The sequence below is a fragment of the Pseudophryne corroboree genome, chromosome 5 (genome assembly GCF_028390025.1).
Source record: "Pseudophryne corroboree isolate aPseCor3 chromosome 5, aPseCor3.hap2, whole genome shotgun sequence".
In the NCBI taxonomy this organism is placed as follows: domain Eukaryota; kingdom Metazoa; phylum Chordata; class Amphibia; order Anura; family Myobatrachidae; genus Pseudophryne; species Pseudophryne corroboree.
The window spans coordinates 672,953,669-672,976,697 of NC_086448.1; the positions used below are offsets into that span (position 1 = coordinate 672,953,669).

The 23,029-nt window shown below is 47.3% G+C and overlaps 1 long non-coding RNA gene across 1 annotated transcript; it reads right to left on the reverse strand.

The window, feature by feature from the left end:
* Positions 1 to 1,441: 1,441 nt before the first annotated feature.
* LOC134929311 (uncharacterized) lies at positions 1,442 to 15,152 on the reverse strand. Its single transcript, XR_010178461.1, has 3 exons — positions 14,667 to 15,152; positions 9,413 to 9,471; positions 1,442 to 1,576 (listed from the first exon to the last, which is right to left on the reverse strand). It is a non-coding gene; the product is annotated as an uncharacterized LOC134929311 (long non-coding RNA).
* Between the last annotated feature and the right edge of the window lie 7,877 nt (positions 15,153 to 23,029).

The following is a 23,029-nucleotide window of genomic DNA, read 5'->3' on the forward strand; positions in this document are numbered from 1 at the left end:
TGGGCCAGGTGTTTGTGTCGGCCACTAGGGTCGCTTATCTTACTCACACAGCTACCTCATTGCGCCTCTTTTTTTCTTTGCGTCATGTGCTGTTTGGGGAGTGTTTTTTGGAAGGGCCATCCTGCGTGACACTGCAGTGCCACTCCTAGATGGGCCAGGTGTTTGTGTCGGCCACTAGGGTCGCTTAGCTTAGTCATCCAGCGACCTCGGTGCAAATTTTAGGACTAAAAATAATATTGTGAGGTGTGAGGTGTTCAGAATAGACTGAAAATGAGTGGAAATTATGGTTTTTGAGGTTAATAATACTTTGGGATCAAAATGACCCCCAAATTCTATGATTTAAGCTGTTTTTTAGTATTTTTTGAAAAAAACACCCGAATCCAAAACACACCCGAATCCGACAAAAAAAATTCGGTGAGGTTTTGCCAAAACGCGGTCGAACCCAAAACACGGCCGCGGAACCGAACCCAAAACCAAAACCCGAAAAATTTCAAGTGCACATCTCTAATATTGTTCCCTGCGGATGTCTCGCAACCCCAGACTGAAAAAGCAAACAAAGATACACTGTGTGGTGTATGGTGTTACAGTGTGCCTCAACTGTTGCACGGGTCGATAAGTTGTTCATTCACATTCACAGGATACACACAGTATTTAAAAGCGGATTAGCCCTGATGTCCACACTTAATAGTTAGTGCAGCCTATTCTGTATATTCTGAGAAAATGCTTGAAATTTATACAGAGATCATATATATGCTGTACGAATATGTTACAAAACCAGGCTAGAGAGGAAAGCAAAAATAAATTCTACTCTGTAAGAAGGTACAATGTGCTTTTGTTAATATTAACACAGAAAAATTATTCAGACCTATCTGTGGTGTATAAAGTTCTCATACCAAAAAACACTGGTGTAACAATTTAACCTCCTAAATATTAATCAGTTAATCCGTACTAGACGTGAAAAACCTGTGTGTAGCATTAACAGCGTTCGGGTGAGGCAGGCTTTCCACACATCAGAAAAACATAGTGTGTTAATTGTATTTCCTCAATTATACATATTCATGTAATTTAAATGAATATAGATAACAATTTTAACCATATCAAGGCATATCATTTAGACAAACTATATCATCATATTGGCATGTATCATTGTTTGAAAATTCCCCATGCTTTTAGAAGTACCTTGGTACGAGAGAGAGGAAAAGCAACCAGGGGATTATTCCTGCAACTTCTGCTGTCTTTCCATCTTGATTTACCTACGCCTATGGTAATCAGCGGATGGAAGATGAGAGAGTGGCCGGGTAATCCACCTGTTAGGAAGGAAGAAAGCGGCCGTTCTGCTGTACCTTTTAGAGCGCATGCGGCTACCTGGTGTTCGGAGACATTGCAGGGAACCGCAGCGCAATCAGGAATGAGAGTTAGCCGAGTGGATAGGTACCTATTTCAGGAGTATGAAGTGAATATTGAAAAAACCCGTATCGCGGGCGTGTGGGCTCACAAGCCTCCCACTGGCAGCGGCATCAGCTCCGATTCAGCTGTGGAATGGATAACGCGTTTCACTCGTAAGCTTGTTCACATCCTGTCACATGCAGAGAGGGAGAGACATAAGATGCATTGGAGGGAATGGTAATTGTATGTAATGGCCTGTAACTGTAACTGAAACTGTATATAACTGTATGTATTAACTGCTTACTGTGTGAGTGTAACCATGTAACTATAGGTATACTGTACTTTGTAATATATATTGAATCCATATCCTTTTAATAACAAATATATACATCAATGAGCTTTGGAACTCAGATAATGTGTGGGTTTATTGTTTTCTCTTATGGGATGCAGTGTTTTGCGATGTATAGCTCACATTCATGGGATATGGTAATAAGAGGTGCAGGTGTTTACAATATATATTAGAGCGGGCATTTTAAATATTTGTGAGAAATCAATTTGGCATTCACAACCTATTTCCACTTCATCTTAGGTACGGAACCACCAATTGGAGCTAAGAAGTTACGAGGACCCCTAAAGAAACCTTTATGAACGTGCTTCCACTCATTCAAGTGTGAGTTGGGTACGCCCCATATATCTATCATTGTCTCACTTATGTCTGGTGATCTTTGCTGGGGTATGCGTGATTAGAAGCATTCAAATAGAGGATTATTATTATTATTACCAGTTATTTATATAGCGCACACATATTCTGCAGCGCTTTACAAAGAATATTTGGCCATTCACATCAGTCCCTGCCCCAGTGGAGCTTACAATCTATATTACCTATCACATGTACACGCAGACACATTCACGCTAGGGTTAATTTTGTAGGGAGCCAATTAACCTACCAGTATATTTTTGGAATGTGGGAGGAAACCGGAGTACCCGGAGGAAACCCACGCAAGTATGGGGAGAATATACAAACTCCACACAGTTAGGGCCATGGTGGGAATCGAACCCATGACCTCAGTGCTGTGAGGCAGTAATGCTAACCATTACACCATCCGTACTGCCCAGATGATAATTCTGTTGGATAAAAGAACCCACTTATATGTGTCCATTACCCTTTATGGATGTGAGTATGGTACACACACCACCAACCTAAGAAAACCTATAGTAAGGAAACCTTCTGGACAAAAAAAACCTACTACACTATTGGTCATCCGTTTTGTCTTCTCCCCTCCTTTCCTCCATTTCAGAGGTTTCGAACGACTCATCTTCTGCTTGGAGAAGCAAAGAAACCCTGACGACCACGGGATATGGGAATTAAAGATACCTTGATTGGAGGATAACGTTACTTTGCAACGTGAGTACGGTACGCATTCCATCATTTCCCGCTAACGGTTCAATTATCATTGAGAAAAGGAGGAACTACATCTGAATAGACTTAAAACTATCATTATACACGTTTACCAAAAGACTCTTGGAACTTTGTCCTAATCATTTCACTTTATTTTTGAAAGACCATTTTTTACCATTGTACATATTTTACTTGATGAGCGCAGAGGTGATGTTTATACTTTCTTGTTTGTATTTCTGTGGTTGTTGAGTGACATCCTGTAGACAGAGGTTAGGGTTAGGCATCAGGGGGAGGGCTAGGCTTAGGCTGCAGGAGGGGAGAGGAGTGCTAGGCTGTGGGAGGGAGGGTTAGGCTGCAGGGGGAAGTTAGGGTTAGGCACTAGGAGGAGGGTTAGGGTTAGGCTGCAGGGGGAAGAGTTTGGATTTAGGGGGAGGGCTAGGATTTGGTTGTGGGAGGAAGGGTTAGTCTGCAGGGGGAGGTTAGGGTTAGGCACTAGGGGGAGGGCTAAGCTGCAGGGGGTGGGCTAGGGTTAGGCTGGGGGAGGGGAGAATTAGGGTTAGACTGTGGGTAGAGAGGGTTAGGGTTAGGGGGAAGGGTTAGCAGACTTACTAATACGTATCGGTATTCTGACCGCTGGCCTGTAGGTTGTTACATGGCACATTGGCAAAAACAGTTTATACACAAGATCCATGGCAAAGGCACAATCAGTTCAAGATGGCCTGATAATATTTGAAAGTACTTGATGTGCTTTGTACAAATGTAATTTAAAAAAAAAAGATGTATAAATAAAATATAATTGTTATTACTAATGGGGGAGATGTTCTTATAAATAAATCTATTCAGAGAACATGTAAACAAGCATTTATTTGTAAGTGTGGTTGTAAAAGTGTCAATCAGATCTGAATGACCTCCCATGTTCATTGGAACTTTTTGGAAGGGAAGTGTAATAATATTTGTGAATAAAATATATATCTGTAGTAAACAGCACATATTCACATTATCTTTATTCTGAAGTGATTTTCTCCTGTATATAAATAAAAGTGTATGTAGTACATGAGATCAGGTTCTTTGAGACATACATCGAGCCCATGTGAAAGTGAGGAAGCGTGGCCCAATCCAGGAGGAGTGACCCAATCCAGGAGGTATAGCAACATCCCCTAAAAATAAAATAAAATACAAAGGAACCATTTGTCCCCTTTAACATATGGTCCCTGTCAAACAAGCTTGGCCTGAGGAAAGTAGTACCCATTTCACCCCTCTCTAAGGGGTGTGGTTCATCAAATCGACAGTGTCTAGGTCGACAATGTTTAGGTCGACCACTATAGGTCGACAGTCACTAGGTCGACATGGATGGAAGGTCGACAGGGTTTCTAGGTCGATATGTGCTAGGTCGACAGGTCTAAAGGTCGACATGAGGATTTTTTATTTTTTTTGGTGTCGTTTTGTTCGTATGTATATGTATATATCCCCCACACACACACACACACACACCACAGTCTTTGTCTCCCTCTCTCTCCTTCCACACACCCCACTGTCTATCTCTCCCCAATGACTCCATGCTGCATTCCCAGCTCCGCCACCCGTTCTCAAAACTCTATATCCCCTCACCAAGCCACTCTTACCCCGGGGAGACTCACCTGCCCTGCACTCCCAAGTATCCAGGCCCGAACACCGCACAGCAGGAAGCATTAGCAGAGGTCAGCGCATGGCACGGGAATTATGGCTAGCAGAGCTGCTGCCATGTCCTGTAACTGCCTGCAAAAGAGCTGGACCCGGAAGTTCCAGTGCACACTTGTGCTGCACAGTCACTGTATGTGAGAGGCTCCAGTCACTCTGAGGCTGTGCCCACACCGCCTACAGCTTGCTGCCCTATTTAAACGTGACGGCTCACATCCCTGCCGGGCACTAAGTGGTATATCCTTGGAGCCAGACCCGGCGCTACCCACTCAGCAAAGGGATGCAGTGCAGGGAGGCACTGTGCTGGATAGGCGCTTTCCCTGCTCTGCATCCCTGTGCAGAGGTCCCTGCTGCTGCTGCTGCCAGCTGCCGCTGCACTTGTCACACTACACACAGGAAGCGGAGCTGGCATCTTGAAGAGTCCGCACCCCCTCTCCCTTCAGAAGCGTTGTGGACGGGAAAAGGGGGCTGGCTAAACGGACAGAGGGGTGGAGCTACAAGGTCAGACGGGCAGAGCTACAAGGGACCAGGCTGCTCTGTGTGAAGAGGGAGAGGATGCTGCTCCTGATCCGGCCAGAGTGGAGGGAAATCGGTGTTACTACTGGGGGCACTATGCGTGCGGTGTAATGTGAATAGGATTGTGCTACTGTGTGGAGTAATTTGAAATAGGGGTACTATTGTGTGGCCATGCCCCTTTCTTGTGAGACCACATACCTTTTTTTCGCTGCGTGCTGTCCATCTGTAAAGTATGGGAGGGCGCAAATTTATAATTTGCAGGGGGGCGCCGAACACCCTAGCACCGGCCCTGCTTGGAGCCCCTCCGATTCTTGGGGCCCATACAAGTGTCCCCTTTAACTCCCCTTGTCACCGACCCTGCATGCACCCATAGAAAAAAAAAACTTTAAAAAAAATTGTATTTTAAGCTCCTCCCTGGCCACACTGAGGAGAAGAGCTGCTGCTGCTGCCAGAAAAGGGGGTGAGGGCTTTGGGGCCCCACGGGGCCCCTCCATCAGTCCTGGGCCCGAGTAATTTGTACACTACCCCCCCCCCTCTCGGCACCACTGAGGACAACATCCAGAATGTAGAAATCTGTATCTACCAGTAAAAGTACCTGCCTATAGCTTATTAGAACTATAATATGTTGGTTCATTTTGTGGAAGGGAATAAAGTTTGCCAGAACATAAGCTTTAGGTGATTTAACTTCCACTTTACATTTGTCTCAATTACAGAGTGGGACATACAAGCAGCAGTCATTTTGTTTGTGTGCATGTAATAAAAAAAAGTGAAGAAGAACCCCAATTAAGCAAATTTCTTATAAAGTAGTCCAACTTTCACATATGGACTTGATTAAACATATAACCTACCTACATTTGGAATACTCACCCTAAAATACTCATTTATTTTGTTTATCACACTTCCTAACTTTCCTGATTTAGGCTACGGATGTCATCAGTGTCTACCATTGGTGGACTCTATAGATGGTACAATCAGTGGTTTATAATGATGGAGGAAAACCATTGATCGGAAATCATTTATGGTTTACACCATCAATTGCCATCTCTTCAGTGGCTCTGAGTGGAAGACAGGACTCAAAATGTAGCTGGTCATTCAGGGAAGGAGAATGAGGCTTTGAGGTCTGAATGGGGGTGGGGCTATGCACCATGCACCCTACACTGTAGAAAAATTCATTGATGCACTCTCTGCCATCATATCTCTGCCATCAATGGCAATATCATCAACCATCAGTGGTAAACCATTGATGCTTGCTAACCACTAATGGTGGACAGCCATCCCTAATTTAGGCAGGCTAGTCCTGATTTGAAGGGACAGCCCTGTCATCCCACAGATCAGGGCTTACATCATGATTCCAGGACAGTTGGGATGGCAGGGCTGTCCCTTCAAATCACAGATGCTTCTTGAATGCCATGCATAACAGCAGCAGGTGCACACTGCACTGAAGCAGGCCCGGTGCATACCGCTCAACAAAGGGATGCAGTGCAGGTAGGCGCCAGGGTGGAGAGGCTCTCTACCCGCTCTGCATCCCTGTGCTGAGTTCCCCTGCCCTGCTGATGCTGGCTGCTGCGCCTGTCAAACTCTATGACAGGCAGCGGCGCCGGCATCATGAAGCCTCCTCTCCCCCTCCCCCCCTCCCTTGTCACTTACTCACAGTGCAGCCAGTCAATGTGCTGGGGGGGATCTAAAAGGGGGCGGGGCTTCACGGGAATAAGGGGCAGAGCTACACAGAACCAGGCTGCAGCCTGCATCACAGGAGGACGAGTTTCCAGACTTTTTTTGTAAGTGGCTGGAAAGAGTGAGTGTGTGTGTGTGTGTGTGTGTGTGTGTGTGTGTGTGTGTGTGTGTGTACAGTGGGGGTCATTCTGATCGATCGCACGCTTCACTTCTTCGCAGCCGTGCGATCGGGTCGGAACTGCGCATGTGCGGCGGCTGCATTGCGCAGGTGCGTCGTTGCCCAGCGGCGACCGCAAGAAGATTGACAGGAGTAAGGCATTCCAGGGCGTCAACTGACCATTTTCTGGGAGTGGTTCGGCGAACGCAGGCGTGTCCATGCGTTTGGAGGTTGGATGTCTGACGTCAATTTCCGGGCCCTGCATCGCTGGATCGATCGCACAGGGTAATTATTAACCTGATCTAGTTCTACACAAAACTTTCGCAGCCTTGCTATTACAAAAAGCCCTCCCCCATAGGCGGCGTTGAGTTGATCGCACGGGCAGCAAAAAGTTGCTACGTGCGATCAACTTGGAATGACCCCCAGTATGTACATGTGTGTGTATGTGTATGTGGTGTATGTGTGACTGTGCAGCATAATGTGTGTAAGCGGCACTGCTTCAGGGGGCGTTGTGTCTTGTATAAGTGTTACTGGTACAGGGGGCGTTACGTGTGCAAGCGTCACTGGTACATGGGGCGTTGCATGTGTAAGCATCACTGGTACAGGGAGCGTTAAATGTGCAAGCATTACTGGTACTGGGGGCGTTACATGTGTAAGCGTCACTGCTACAGGGTGCGTTACATGTGTAAGCGTCACTGCTACAGAGTGCGTTACATGTGTAAGCGTCACTGCTACAGAGTGCGTTACATGTGTAAGCGTCACTGCTACAGGGTGCGTTACATGTGTAAGCGTCACTGCTACAGAGTGCGTTACATGTGTAAGCGTCACTGCTACAGAGTGCGTTACATGTGTAAGCGTCAATGCTACAGAGTGCGTTACGTGTGTAAGCGTCACTGCTACAGAGTGCGTTACATGTGTAAGCGTCACTGGTACAGGGGTCGTTGCGTGTGTAAGCGTCACTACTGCAGGGAGTGTTACGTGTGTAAGCGTCACTGCTACAGAGTGCGTTACATGTGTAAGCGTCACTGGTACAGGGGTCGTTGCGTGTGTAAGCGTCACTACTGCAGGGAGTGTTACGTGTGTAAGCGTCACTGCTACAGAGTGCGTTACATGTGTAAGCGTCAATGCTACAGAGTGCGTTACGTGTGTAAGCGTCAATGCTACAGAGTGCGTTACGTGTGTAAGCGTCACTGCTGCAGGGAGCATTACATGTGTAAGCGTCACTGGTACAGGGGTCGTTGCGTGTGTAAGCGTCACTACTGCAGGGGGCGTTACGTGTGTAAGCGTCACTGGTACAGGGGTCGTTGCGTGTGTAAGCGTCACTACTGCAGGGGGCGTTACGTGTGTAAGTCCCACTACTACAGGGAGCATTGTGTGAATAAGCATTATGTGCGCTGTCCCTTTGTAAAGTATGGGAGGGTGCAAATTTATAGTTTGCAGGAGGGCGCCGAACACCCTAGCACCGGCCCTGCACTGAAGGGCTGATTCTTGGGAAGGACAAGGAGGTAACTCAGCACATCGGAGGAACTGGGCACAACCCTGATGCATGAAGGGGTGGACAACTGTGACTCCTCTACGGATATTGGGGGTCATTCCGAGTTATTCGCTAGCAGATTTCGGTCGCAACGCAGCGGACAGGCAAAAAAACGGCACTTCTGCGCATGCGCGTCGTACTATTACAACGAACGATGTAGTTTCACACAAGGTCTAGCGCAGCATTTCATTCGCACTGCTGGCCGCAGAGTGATTGACATAAAGTGGGCGTTTCTGGGTGTCAACTGACCGTTTTCAGGGAGTGTGTGTAAAAACGCAGGCGTGCCAGATAAAAACGCAGGCGTGGTTGGGGAAACGCAAGCGTGGCTGGCCGAACACAGGGCGTGTTCATGACGTCAAAACAGGAACTGAATAGTCTGAAGTGATCGCTACCGCTGAGTAGGTCGGACTCTGGAGCGACTCTGACACTGCACAAAATTATTTTATAGCCGCTCTGCGATCCTTCCGTTCGCACTTCTGCTAAGCTAAAATACACTCCCAGAGGGCGGCGGCTTAGCATTTGCCCGGCTGCTAAAAGCAGCTAGCGAGCGAACAACTCGAAATGAGGGCCATTGTGCATTGTTGCAAGCTCACAACCTTGTCAGCCAATTATCATGCAGACCTACATAGAGAAGTTACACTGTCAGCTCACTGACATCGGTTACTGAGTACATGAGTATACAAGTGTGCTGGGCCCGAGTCTCCCTGTCATCTAACCCTGCAGTTGCTGGATTTATGTCAGTTACCACATTGTACAGCAATTAACCTTTGCAGTGCCATGGGGCACCACAGGGGTGATGCCAGGGCAAGGAAGCTTGGTCATTCTGCAAGTTAGGGCTTAATTACTTAGGAGGAGTGTACCCACAAGATGAGATGATTTGGGTAATAAGCAGCTTGGTCTGTGAAAGTAGTTTGATACCCACATTGATGCCATCAATCTATCTATCATACATTGATGTAAAATTCCTTTTCAATACATAAATGTTCCATGTCCATCTGTAAGTGGATGCTGACATCTGCTAAAGTGATGAACGTGTAATGTCAGCCCCTGTGATGGTGTGTTGTCATACCTGTGTTTCCAGACGATGCTTGCGGAATCAGGACCTCTCGTAGCTTCGTCCCTAGGAGCCTGTGGCAGGAGAATGGACACCCCAAGGAGGACCCCACGGATAAAGGAAATGTAAATTGACGGTGATAGCAAGTTTATTAACTCAGGAACTAAAAGAATATTCACTGTTTCAATGAATTCACGTGTTGGTATGTAAATCAAATTTACCTCGGAAGGCACATTTCAGAATGTCACATATCATTGGCATAATAGGCATAATTGTTATCACAACGTCAACATAAGTGCTTTTCGGAACATAGAAGAAAACCCTAACACCATTTAGCAGGGTTGGTTCAAGAATGTACAAACAGTATACTAACGAGTCACTAGGTGGCGGTATGACCTCAAATAAAAGAAAATCCTTAACTTTACACACAATCCGGAGAAGTCTTAGTGTCGATTTAAAATGAATCACAAAAATCGCCTGATATGAGAGAACCAGTTACGAATAACTGAGGTGCTGATGGGCATCGGCCCGATTAGTGACAACTTATAAGAATGGTGTTAGGTCACGGTGACAATCCTCTCAGGATAAGGCATAAAGTGTCAAGTGTCCCTGTAAAAGCCTGGATAAGCTTTGCAAATAGGTCTGTCCGGCCTCATGTGACCTGCACACAATAGGGTTCAGTGGGGTGCAGGAGCATAAATCAGATCTTACACTTAGAAGGTTAAGAAAATAGCGCTGACAGGTGGGAGTGATCCGATATCTTTAAAGCATCATAAATGTGTGACTGCCTGGATCACTAACTTGGACGTTTGCACTGGGCTTAACTCAGAAGAGGGGTCCTCACACTTCAATGCCTGTGCGGTAATTCTGCGGGTCGGGTATGACCTAGCCACAATGTCTCTCTTTAATTGATGCCCCCTACTAGTGTACTGGCAATGCTGGCAGAGTTAAAAGTGTTTGGCTTAATAGAGTTAATGGGAAGGGGAGCAGAGGGTTAACTGCCTCAGGGACTTGGCTGGACCCCTACGATCCAGATCAGAGTCAGTGCTGGTGCAGTGTAGAGGTAATCTTCTTACTAGCTACTGGTGGGTTAGCAGCGGTGTCCGCATTCAAAGTCCCGGTACAGCGGCAGCTGGCGGCTCAGTCTTGCGGTGCTGTGGGGGCCGGCTGCGCAGGGCTCCCCTTCAGTGCGGCGGCTCGTGGCTCTCTCCAGAGGCTGGCAGGCGGGTTACGGTTGGCGGATCCCGGCTCTCTCCCTCTGCAGGCTGACGGGGGGGGGGGGGGGTTGCGGCTGGCGAGTCCCGGCTCTCTTCCTTGGCAGGCTGACAGGAGGGTTGTGGCTGGCGGGTCCCGGCTCTCTCCCTCGGCAGGCTGACGGGCGGGTTGCGGCTGGCGGGTCCCGGCTCTCTCTCTCTGTAGGCTAGCGGGTGGGTTACGGCTGGCGGGTCCGGGCTCTCTCTGCTCGCAGGCTGACACTTGACCCTGCACTGCACTCTCCTTCCTCCTCACGCGTGGCCCAGCACACACTCGGCAGCGATGGTTAGTGATCCTTCCCCCTGGCTGCGCGGCACCTCTCCCTTTTATCACAGGTCCTCCCTCTTCTCTTCTCCCTTTTATCACGGGTCCTCCCTCCCTTTTGCGCCCAATGCAGCCAATCACACGGGATTCCAGGGCTTCCCGCTTTCTGGCATCCGGCAGGCGGTCCTGGGTCCCAGTGCACCAGCTGTTACAGGCACCAGGTAAGGGGTTTTAACCCCAACAGTGCCTACTACTTAAAAGTCTCTCAGGCAGCACTGGCTGCCATTAGAGCTGCAAGGACATGCAGCAGGGATACTCAGAAGTGGTATCACAAACGCCCTTGATATGTAGGACGAAAATGGATGAGGCTGCAATATGGCTTTTCCTATAATCTCTCATCCTGAAAACAAGATGTGGAATGAAGCTAAAGTCTGGTGGAAGGACAGAGAGAGGCCCCTAATACTGTATGTTGTCAGCATGTCTCTTATTTGCAAATAGTTTTTATGAATAACTAACAGCAATGTGTCAGTACCTTTCTGGAAGCATAAACATGATACATATCCCCTGAAGTCAAGGTAACTTTATTTCCTGCATTATACAAAAACCATACTTGCCTACTTTTGAAAACTAGTTTCAGGGAGATTGCAGGTGGTAGCAGAATGCGCTATGCAACGCTGAAGGGGCGTGTCCTATTCCACCCAAAGGGCGTGTCTAGCTCCACCTATGGGCGTATATAGTGCCACTCAGGGGTGTGGCCTGCAGCTGAGCTGCTGGCTTATTGGCAATGTGAGATCACTTTATTTAATTTAAAAATCACCTTGGACACCTTTGCTCCCAAATGAGAACTTGCATATACAACTGTACAAATAACATTTATTCCTTTTAAGTGAGGCCACTGTGAGATTGGTTGCTTTTACACTAACCCAAGACCTAAAGACAGGAGAAAGGGAAGAAACTGGGTGCTGAGTGTCACAGACATTACCTACCACCAGAGAGAGCATAGATGTCTGTCAGTGAGTGCACTTTCAGAGTGCAGTTATTGTCTGTGACATTCAGCACCCAGCTTCCTCCCTTTCTCCTGCCCAACCTAGACACCATGGTCACCTTGACGCAGTCTAGTTTATTAAATTCCCTTACGTTTTAACAGGCCACTGTGGGGGGAGAAGAAGCCACCACTGTCGCTGACACTGCCGCCTCTGCTGCTGACACTGCCACCACGAGCACACTAGCCTCCTCTCAGACTCTGAGTATGCACTGCGAGACGGCCACTGCTACCCACAACCCATGCAGGCCCATGCATTGCCAGACTCGCGCATGCGCAGTCTGGATTTTTATGGAGGGACACTGAAAAACCAGGAGGGCTAGCAAAGATTGCAAGGCAGCGGGAGGCTCAATTAAAAAAACGTGAGCAGCAGAAGGGTAGATTTGATTATATGAAAATGGGTATCATTATTCTGTATCGGGTGTGGTATGCGTGACCGGCGGCCAGCATACTGACGCCAGGATCCTGCCACGGGTTCTATTCCCACTCTATGGGTGTTGTGGAGTCCCTGTTGGTCGGCATGCCGACCATTGGGATTGTGAGGGGGCAGGATGTAGGGAGAGCTTATGTGACCGTCGGTCACATGACTACATCCCTTCTGTGTATTGTGGATTGTAGAATGCCCGCTGCTGTATAACGTCAGTGACACACAATTTGGGATATGCATACAGTAGCTTGCGTTAATGATGCCAGCAGTAATGCCTCAGGCTTGGGGTGTGTGATCGGTGTGAGTGGGTAACACTCTGGGTGTGAGAGTGGGTAACAAGGCCAGTGGCGGAACTAGCGAGCGGTGGGCCCAGGTGCGACAAAATGCTTTGCCCCCCCCCTCATCCAATCCAAGTCCACCCCCTCACCCCTGGAGAGGGGTTCAGTACGATCTGCCGGTGGCCGGCCTCCCGGCGACCAGCATACCGGCGCCGGGAGGCCGGCCGCCGGTTTACCAACAGTGTGGCGAGCGCAAATGAGCCCCTTGCGGGCTCGCTGCGCTCGCCACGCTACGGGCACGGTGGCGCGCTACGCGCGCCACACTATTTTATTCTCCGTCCAGGGGGGTCGTGGACCCCCACGAGGAAGAATAAGTGTCGGTATGCCGGCTGTCGGGCTCCCGGCGCCGGTATGCTGGTCGCCAGGAGCCCGACCGCCGGCATACTGAAGACCACCCCTGGAGAGGATCTGGTGAGGGGGACCTGCTCAGGGCCAGAGAAATGGATACCTAGCAACAGTGCCGTAACTAGACATTTAGCACTGTGTGCAAGAAACGGCATCGGAGCCCCACCCCTCAATGCAAAACAAGGGCAGTGCGCGCCGTAGGTGCGTGCAAAAATACATAGGGGCGTGGCTTCGTGGGGAAGGGGTGTGGCCACAAAATAATACCAATTCATAAAACAGTGCACAGTAGTCTCCATTATTCAAATTACGCCGCACAGTAGCACCACTACACCAGGTAGACCCTTTTTACACATGGCGGCAGGCAGCGTGCCCTTTTTACACATGGCGGCAGACAGCGTGCCCTTTTTACACATGGCGGCAGACAGCGTGCTCTTTTTACACAGGAAGGAAGGAAGGAATTATACTTACCGTCTCCGCTGGTTCGGGCTCCTCGTGGCAGCTTTTGGCAGAGATCACGATTCCCGGGCAGGATGAGAAGGAGGAGGTGGAGGAGGGAGCCGCAGCAGCGCTGTGTTATTGGTGGAGGCGCTGCTGCTGCTGTCCCAGTCCTTCACCATAGGCTGTCCTCCGCCGCTGTGAATGCTGGGATGCGCTTCACAGCGGCGGAAGACAGCCTATAGTGAAGCAGAGGGACAGCAGCAGCAGCGCCTCCACCAGTAACAAAGCACTGCTGCGGCTCCCTCCTCCTCCTTCCCCCCGTGTCCGCTCCGCTTCTCTCCGGGCGGCTGTGTGCTGCGGGCAGCGGTTGCCCGCAGCACACAGCGGCATGTAATGAGTCAGTTTGACTCATTACATGCTTTAAGCCCCTGGACAGTGGCAGGCCCCAGTGCAACGCACTGGTTGCACTGGCGGTAGTTCCGCCTCTGAACAAAGCAGCAGCTGGACCAAGGTACATATTGACACAGGAAAGAGCTACCCAGCAGCAGTGCCAGCTGCCAGTATTCTGCACTGGCTGCAGGAGGGGAAGGTGGCGCTAAGTGCCTGGGTAAATGACGAATACACTAGCTCTTCCCTACCCAGCAGCTCTCTGCACTGAGGATGGAATTTAGGATACAGCACACTTGCAGGAGCCGGATTGACCCTCTCTCGCGGAGCGCATCCATCCCTGGCGAAATAGTGCATCCGTCATGAAGTCTCCTATGCAGGCCCCGCCTGCGTCATTTCCGGACTAGCGCATGCACAGTCCTGATTTTTCACAGTGGGACACTGAAAACCGAGGGCTGGGTGGGGGGTGGTGGGTGGGTTAATGCAACGGGAGGGTAGGCAAGCCTGCATTATATTATACACAGCCCCCCCCCAACATTACACACAGTAACACTTTACATTTCACACAGTTCCCCTCCCCAGTATTACACCCACTACCATATTACATTATGCACAGCACACACAGCCCCCACCCCATATTACGTCCAAATAGCACATTACATTATACACAGCCCTCCCCCATATTACACAAAGTACCATATAACATTGTATTATACACAGCCCAAACATCCCCCCCCCCTTCCCCATATAAACCCCAGTACACACAGCACCCACCTGCTGGCTTTGCTGCTCTTTCCTGTGAGGATCAGGGAGCTGTCCCAGGATAGTGTAGTGGGGGAGTCAGCACTGGGCAGCCATATGCAGATTGCAGGACCAGGAAGAGGTAAGCTGGGCTGTGTGTTACACGCAGCCCACTCTGAGTGAGGTGGGCGGGGCCAGCAGCAGTAAAGCAGTGCAACTGGCTGTCAATAGACCAGCTGCTCTGCTAATCATTCTCCTGCCTCCGCTCAGCCTCAGACTGCCCAACTCGGTATGCACAGCAGGATGGCCACCGCTACCCACAACCCCACGGTAGCCGCCAGCTGTGACCTCTTCAGTGCAAGCTCTGCCCCCCGCATTTCCGGACTAGCGCATGCGCTGTCCGGATTTACAGGGAGCTGCTTTAAAAACCGGGAGGGCAGGCAAGGTAAGCGGGGCAGCGAGAGGCTCACTTAAAAATCGGGAGCCTCCCGCTAAATGCGGGAGGGTAGGCAACCCTGACAAAAACTGTTCTGTAATTGCACCTTACAAAATGAACCCAAGAGCAAAAAATGTTTTACTATGAATGATTTACATTATGTTACTAATAAGCACCCAATAATCCTTGCTATAAGAATAGGTAAAGGAACAATCAATTGAATAATTGTATGCATTACATCTAATACTCTACATTGGTTCCTGCTACATTGGTTCTGGCAGTGATTTTGCAATATTGTTCTTTCACAAAAAAACAGTCTGTTATTGATATATGAAATGAAAAGAAATGATAAATAATAAATTACCATTCTTTTCCCAGAAACCAATCACATTTATGATCTCGTTCCAATGCAGTGCATTTCAATGTTTAACCAGTTGTTATAAAAGAGCTTTTACTGGCTTATAACTATAGTCAAGCTACCAAACATATAAGATGCAAGTAAGAAAACGTAATATTTTCTAAAATTAACAAACACAGAGGCCCATTTATCAACAAGTGATAAAACTCATTGCGTTTGATAAATGGTGCTCCAGCCAATCAGTTTGCAACTGATATTCTTAAACACATGACAGGAGCTGAACAGGTGACTGGTAGGAGCTCATTGGCTGGACTATAATTGATCATACACAATGAGTTTTATCATTTAATTATAAGGAGTTTTATCACTCGTTGATAAATGAGCCCCACAGTATAACCAGAGTGCTCTCTCACAGCCTGTAACATGGCAGCTAGGAGCTGGTACTTTATCTCCGTCTATGTTATCTCTCTCCATGGCTTAGTACATAGATACCTCTGTTCAGTAAGTTTGCCAACATGCAGAGTTTTATGCATCTTTGCAACTGGACCAACCATATCTGTACACTTGGTGTCATGGTTGTCATCATTATCGTTGATACTATGCACTTGCATCCAGGACTGCCGACAGTTCTGGCAGGCCCTGGTACAATGAGGGAACATGGCCAAATCGAGGGGGCGTGACCAGACCCCTCCATGAATCTTTTTTTAATATGTTCCGCTTGGCTGCGTAGCGGGCCCACACACCACATGGGGGGGGGGCGCAGGTGTCCAGGGCGGGGAGCACTGGTGTCCAGGCTGGTGGGATGCGGTCGCTAGCTCCTACACCCACGCAGGGAGGAAGAGGACAGGCTGCCGCTGCGGCTGCCTCCCTAACCTGCTCTGTGCACAGCGGCTGCTGCAGAGGCAGTCAGTTCTCTCTCTCTCCTGTCCGGCTTTCTGCAACGGGAAAGTGGGACCCAGGCCCCTCCAAGAGGTCTGGTAAAAAGGATACCCACCCATCCCCAGCATCACTGCTTGCATCAATCCTATAGTTAATGTAAAAGATCCATCTGAAATCAGTTGTATTTCCATATGCACACAACTCTACACAGTTTATACTTCCATCAACATTCTCACTAAAATTTGCCAATGGCGTAGATTTATCTAGCTTTCTAAAGAGAACAAATGAAGAAGTTAGAAGTTAGCTTCTATTTATCATTTATCTGGAACATTCTATAAAGGTTAGGAAGAAACTGATTGGTTGCTATGGGCAACTTACAAGAGAAACAGAAATAGTGAACCACTGCGCTCAGGCGGCTGCAGTTGCGTAATACCCGGTGTCACTCAACACCATGGATCATGGACCTAAACAAACAGAAATGGGCACTACCTCAACTGCGCACAGCTTACAACGTCCAGTAAAGTGTCTCTAAACCTTTAGAAGGACAATATTTGAAAGAGATTCTTCCTCTAATCCTTCCTTTCTTGGTCCAATATGTGGGTAACTCCCCTCTGAGATGGTCCAATGTCCCTCAAAGAAAGAAGAAATGGGAGAAACGGTATCGTGTAATCAGTCCCAAGTTCAAGATGGCTGGTCGTTTAGAGACTTTTTTGTTTGACGAGTTGTTTCGTACCATACTCACGTCTCAAAAGGAAGAGTTTCCACACATAAAGGTTTCTTTATGGGTTCAGACTTCTCCCAACAGGGCGGAGGATGGCTCTTACTTCTTTTCCAGTTCTCCCCGAGCAATATCACACCGTGAGGGATAATGAAGAAAAGAACAGCTCAATTAATAGACCACAATGAAGTCTATTACACCAGTCCGTATTTTAGCCGGAAGGATAAGCCAGCTTACCATACTCACACAAATTAAGTATTCAATAAAGCACATAAAGGTATCTTTTAACCATGATTCATATTATAGATAAATTGGAATGTCGATGGGTGAGCGTACCCCACTTACAATCTTCCTAGATGATGTCTAGCCCGTAGCAGTTTCTTTTTCTCCTCCTTGTACCGAAGGTGGGACTCCCCTCTTAAGTACTCCCAATCTCGGTGTAATAAAATTTGTATCAGAGATGGAGGTACATAAAAAAGGTTTTTATTTCAATATTAAAAATAAGATAAGACAAACAGGACCAAAAAATCCTAATGGACCATCCAGATGATGTTTAGCACGATCAGAAAGATGAGATAGATCCGGATTACCTCACCTTAATAATGGTGATCTGGAAGGTCCTCAGGTAGTATATAGCCCTCACACCAACGCGTTTCGACCAGGAGGTCTTTTTCAAGGTGTGTAAGGAGGGCTACTGGGTATCTATTTATACCCTCTAACAGGAAGTTCTCTCAATATGGGAGGGGTCAGTGTATAGTACATTTGTAAATGGTTAAAAAATGAATAACAGGCAAAGATAATACATATAGTCCGGTGTAGATGCACAGACCGTCCTTTAACCACTTTATAATAGAGCTTAAATTCAGCTAAAACCCGTAGGTTAACTTCATAAACCTTAATAGGCAATGCTGTGCGTTCCACCTGCCGATGGTGGAACGCACAGCTTCCGCCGGAAGTGTGTATTTATCCGGGAGCTTGCGGCGTGTGTATATCCGGGAACGAGCGGCGTGCGTTCCATCATGTCCTTGTGGAACGCATCGTCGCTAGAGGTCACGTCATTATGAAGTGGCGAGTAGCCAGCTTCATACGTCGGAGTCAGTGTGCGGCGTGCGTTCCACCCGCTCGCTGTGGAACGCACCGCTACCGGAAGTAGCGTCGCTCTGATGCGAGCCGGAAGGAGGAGAAACGGAGGATTAAAAATGCTGATGCGTTCCACTGACCTCGGTGGAGCGCATATAAGATAAAAAGGCATTTAAAAGTACCTTATATTTCCCCCTTGTTAAAATGGTGAATACTCAATAAATAGGATACTCAATAATATATATCTTATATGCGCTCCACCGAGGTCAGTGGAACGCATCAGCATTTTTAATCCTCCGTTTCTCCTCCTTCCGGCTCGCATCAGAGTGACGCTACTTCCGGTAGCGGTGCGTTCCACAGCGAGCGGGTGGAACGCACGCCGCACACTGACTCCGACGTATGAAGCTGGCTACTCGCCACTTCATAATGACGTGACCTCTAGCGACGATGCGTTCCACAAGGACATGATGGAACGCACGCCGCTCGTTCCCGGATATACACACGCCGCAAGCTCCCGGATAAATACACACTTCCGGCGGAAGCTGTGCGTTCCACCATTGGCAGGTGGAACGCACAGCATTGCCTATTAAGGTTTGTGAAGTTAACCTACGGGTTTTAGCTGAATTTAAGCTCTATTATAAAGTGGTTAAAGGACGGTCTGTGCATCTACACCGGACTATATGTATTATCTTTGCCTGTTATTCATTTTTTAACCATTTACAAATGTACTATACACTGACCCCTCCCATATTGAGAGAACTTCCTGTTAGAGGGTATAAATAGATACCCAGTAGCCCTCCTTACACACCTTGAAAAAGACCTCCTGGTCGAAACGCGTTGGTGTGAGGGCTATATACTACCTGAGGACCTTCCAGATCACCATTATTAAGGTGAGGTAATCCGGATCTATCTCATCTTTCTGATCGTGCTAAACATCATCTGGATGGTCCATTAGGATTTTTTGGTCCTGTTTGTCTTATCTTATTTTTACTATTGAAATAAAAACCTTTTTTATGTACCTCCATCTCTGATACAAATTTTATTACACCGAGATTGGGAGTACTTAAGAGGGGAGTCCCACCTTCGGTACAAGGAGGAGAAAAAGAAACTGCTACGGGCTAGACATCATCTAGGAAGATTGTAAGTGGGGTACGCTCACCCATCGACATTCCAATTTATCTATAATATGAATCATGGTTAAAAGATACCTTTATGTGCTTTATTGAATACTTAATTTGTGTGAGTATGGTAAGCTGGCTTATCCTTCCAGCTAAAATACGGACTGGTGTAATAGACTTCATTGTGGTCTATTAATTGAGCTGTTCTTTTCTTCATTATCCCTCACGGTGTGATATCGCTCGGGGAGAACTGGAAAAGAAGTAAGAGCCATCCTCCGCCCTGTTGGGAGAAGTCTGAACCCATAAAGAAACCTTTATGTGTGGAAACTCTTCCTTTTGAGACGTGAGTATGGTACGAAACAACTCGTCAAACAAAAAAGTCTCTAAACGACCAGCCATCTTGAACTTGGGACTGATTACACGATACCGTTTCTCCCATTTCTTCTTTCTTTGAGGGACATTGGACCATCTCAGAGGGGAGTTACCCACATATTGGACCAAGAAAGGAAGGATTAGAGGAAGAATCTCTTTCAAATATTGTCCTTCTAAAGGCTATGGGCAACTTCTCCACTCCTTAGAGCAGTGTTTTTCTACCACTGTGCCGTGGCACACTAGTGTGCCCTGAGCAGTCTCCAGGTGTGCCGCCATAGAAGCACAGCCAAGCCCATCAGTGTTGTGCCGCTACTGAGTCCCTGGAACGATTAATACTGGTGGGTTTAGTGGTTGCAGAGCCAGTTCTAATTTTGGGCCCAGGCAGTGTTGGGCTCTTCTGGCTTTCTCAGATGAGGCTCAGGCGTTACCTATGGAGAAGCTGCGACATTACATCCGAGGACACGCAACCGCACCATGCATCACCATTATATTTGAATGTGCCTTGGCAATATTTAAATCTTGTTCAGTGTGCCGCGAGTTGTAAAAGGTTGAAAATGTCTGCCTTAGAAGATTTGATACATCGACCCCTATGTGAGAGCACAGAGTTATACCTACTCAGACATAAGTGTAGATGTGCCCAAGGTTTGAATGTCTAAGTCATTTCACTTTTATTCTTTCTGTACCTGTATTCTGTTACATGTAATTTGCAGCAGCCTGGTCATTTTTCTATAACTAACGTGTTAGCTTCATTTATAAATCCTTGGCCAGTACAGTGATTACTACTGTACTAATACTGCTGGTGGAAATGAGGTGCTCAGATACAGGGCATACAAGCAGGGCCAGCGGCATGCGGCAAATGAGGTAAGCATTGACCGCGCTCTGCCGGCAGCTGACTGTCCACTGTTGAAGCCTTGCTACTCCTGTCATATTATATGACTGGGAGGCTTAGTCAGTGCATCAGCATCATTGATCTTATCTGTTCCATCCCAGTCTCCTCTACGCCACTAATTTATTAGTGAACTAGCTGAATATGCGGGCTTCGCTACGGAATTTTAAGTATTTCCGTGCATGTTGCTTTCATTTTGAAGGACTTCCTGGTAAACTACATTTTTAGGGCCAGATGCATCATCGCTTGGATAGTGATAAAATGGAGAAAGAAAAAGTGTCAGCCAATCAGCTTCTAACTGACATTTCTCACACACAGCCTGTGACATGGCCGTTAGTACCTTTTTCTCTCTCCATTTTATCACTCTCTGAGCGATGATGCATCTAGCCCTTAATCTTTCCTTCAAGCTGGAGAATGGCCAGGCTGTCAGAGGAGCAGACTCTGGAAAAGGCAACATACAACCAGCCATGGGAGAAGCAATCACTCCTCAGATCCACACCAGCCACTAGGGAGGCCAATCTCAGGCCATTTTTTCAATCCTGGGTATCGGGATTGAAAAATGTTCAATCCCGGGATTCCCGGGACACCTGGGATTGGCATTTCCCTATGTGTCCACCCCCCACACCCCCCAACCCGAGCCGCACATATAACTCACCATACAACAGGGGCAGGCGGGTGGGAAACATCTGACAGTCTCATTGTCTCAGCGGCAGGTGACGGCGGACGACACAGTGTGACTTGTGACTGCACGTCATGCTGCGCAGGGGAACCGGGAGGAGGGAGACGGGTAGTGTCTGAGCATCCTGGGGACGCTCAACGCTGCCCGGCTTAAACAAAAACAAAGGGACGCCTGATACCGCAATTTCCGGGATTGAATCCTGGCCGTTTTTTTGGCCTAAATCCCAGGTTCCCGCCGTTCCCAATCCCGGGATTGGCCACCCTACTAGCCACTTTCAAACTCTGCCCTTCAGCTTTGTTAATTGTCATTGTGTAGCAGACCTTTCTCGGGAACTACAGCCGTTTGAACTGGAAATGGTAGTCTGATGGGATCGGGTGAATTCAAAACTGTTCGGGTGGATGCTAAAGAAGCCACTAACAATCCTCCAATTTAAAATGAAACAAAAATTGACAGATTGTCATTAAAATATATACACCTACTGAGGCACTTAATTTGTTAACATTTGTATATAAAAAACAAATGTAAATCTTATCTGGATTAAGAGACAATGAAGGATTTATTTTAAAAAAACACATATTGCCCCTTTTCACTCCTTTGGGGTTGGACTTTTGAAAAATTCCTTCTTAGTGGGTGCCTACATCACAAAGCAAAGCTACTGGTCAAATTTCAAGTTCCTAGTCCTCAGGGTTCCGGAGATTTCGTGATGAGTCAGAGAATCAGTCAGTGGTGTTTGCCTTATATACTGTATATGTAGATCTCAGCTTTATTATGTGCCACTTTATATCATAAATTTTAAGGACTACTGAAACTAGATAGATAGATAGATAGATAGATAGATAGATAGATAGATAGATAGATAGATAGATAGATACAGTACGGTATATATATATATATATATATATATATATATAGTCCTCCTATGTAGAGCATACCATTCAAGCAGCCTGTTCACATAAAGACCAGCACACCACGTTTAAATGCCAAAAAAGTTCTTTAAGTGTTAAGTGTAGTCCTCAGGGTTCCGGAGATTTCGTGATGAGTCAGAGAATCAGTCAGTGGTATTTGCCTTATATACTGTATATGTAGATCTCAGCTTTATTATGTGCCACTTTATATCATAAATTTTAAGGACTACTGAAACTAGATAGATAGATAGATAGATAGATAGATAGATAGATAGATAGATAGATAGATACAGTACGGTATATATATAGTCCTCCTATGTAGAGCATACCATTCAAGCAGCCTGTTCACATAAAGACCAGCTGTGAACCGCACGCCATCCGTCTTTGGAACGCACTTCCGGTTCCAGTCTGTGCGCTCACAATACTGTCCGTGCAGGGATACAGCCACTCGCATCTACCGGTCCATGCCACTAATGTAGCACGCCAGCAGATGCTTAGTAGCAGACCCCAATGCACGGAAGCTCACAGCGGAGCTGTGGAGATGGATGCCGGTTTGGCGCGAGTGGACGGGTGAGCGAGTTGTCACATGTGTGGGATGTCAGTGTGCTGATGATGGGCGCCCTGGCTATTTAAGCAGCAACTATGGGGCTATTTTTTGAGGAGCCCTTGAGGAAGGTGGTTATACACCGAAACAGCTGTCGGGCTTATTATGGCAGGATGATGCATCTATTAGCTGACCAGATAAATTCCTTGGTTTGAAGCTTTCTTGTATCTATTGGAAATATCTCATTAGTCGCTGCTGTATGAAACTCAACTTGATGTGATTTTTTGCATTTTATCAACACTTAAAGAACTTTTTTGGCATTTAAACGTGGTGTGCTGGTCTTTATGTGAAAAGGCTGCTTGAATGGTATACTCTACACAGGAGGACTATGTATTGAAATATGAGATTGCAGCACCCAACC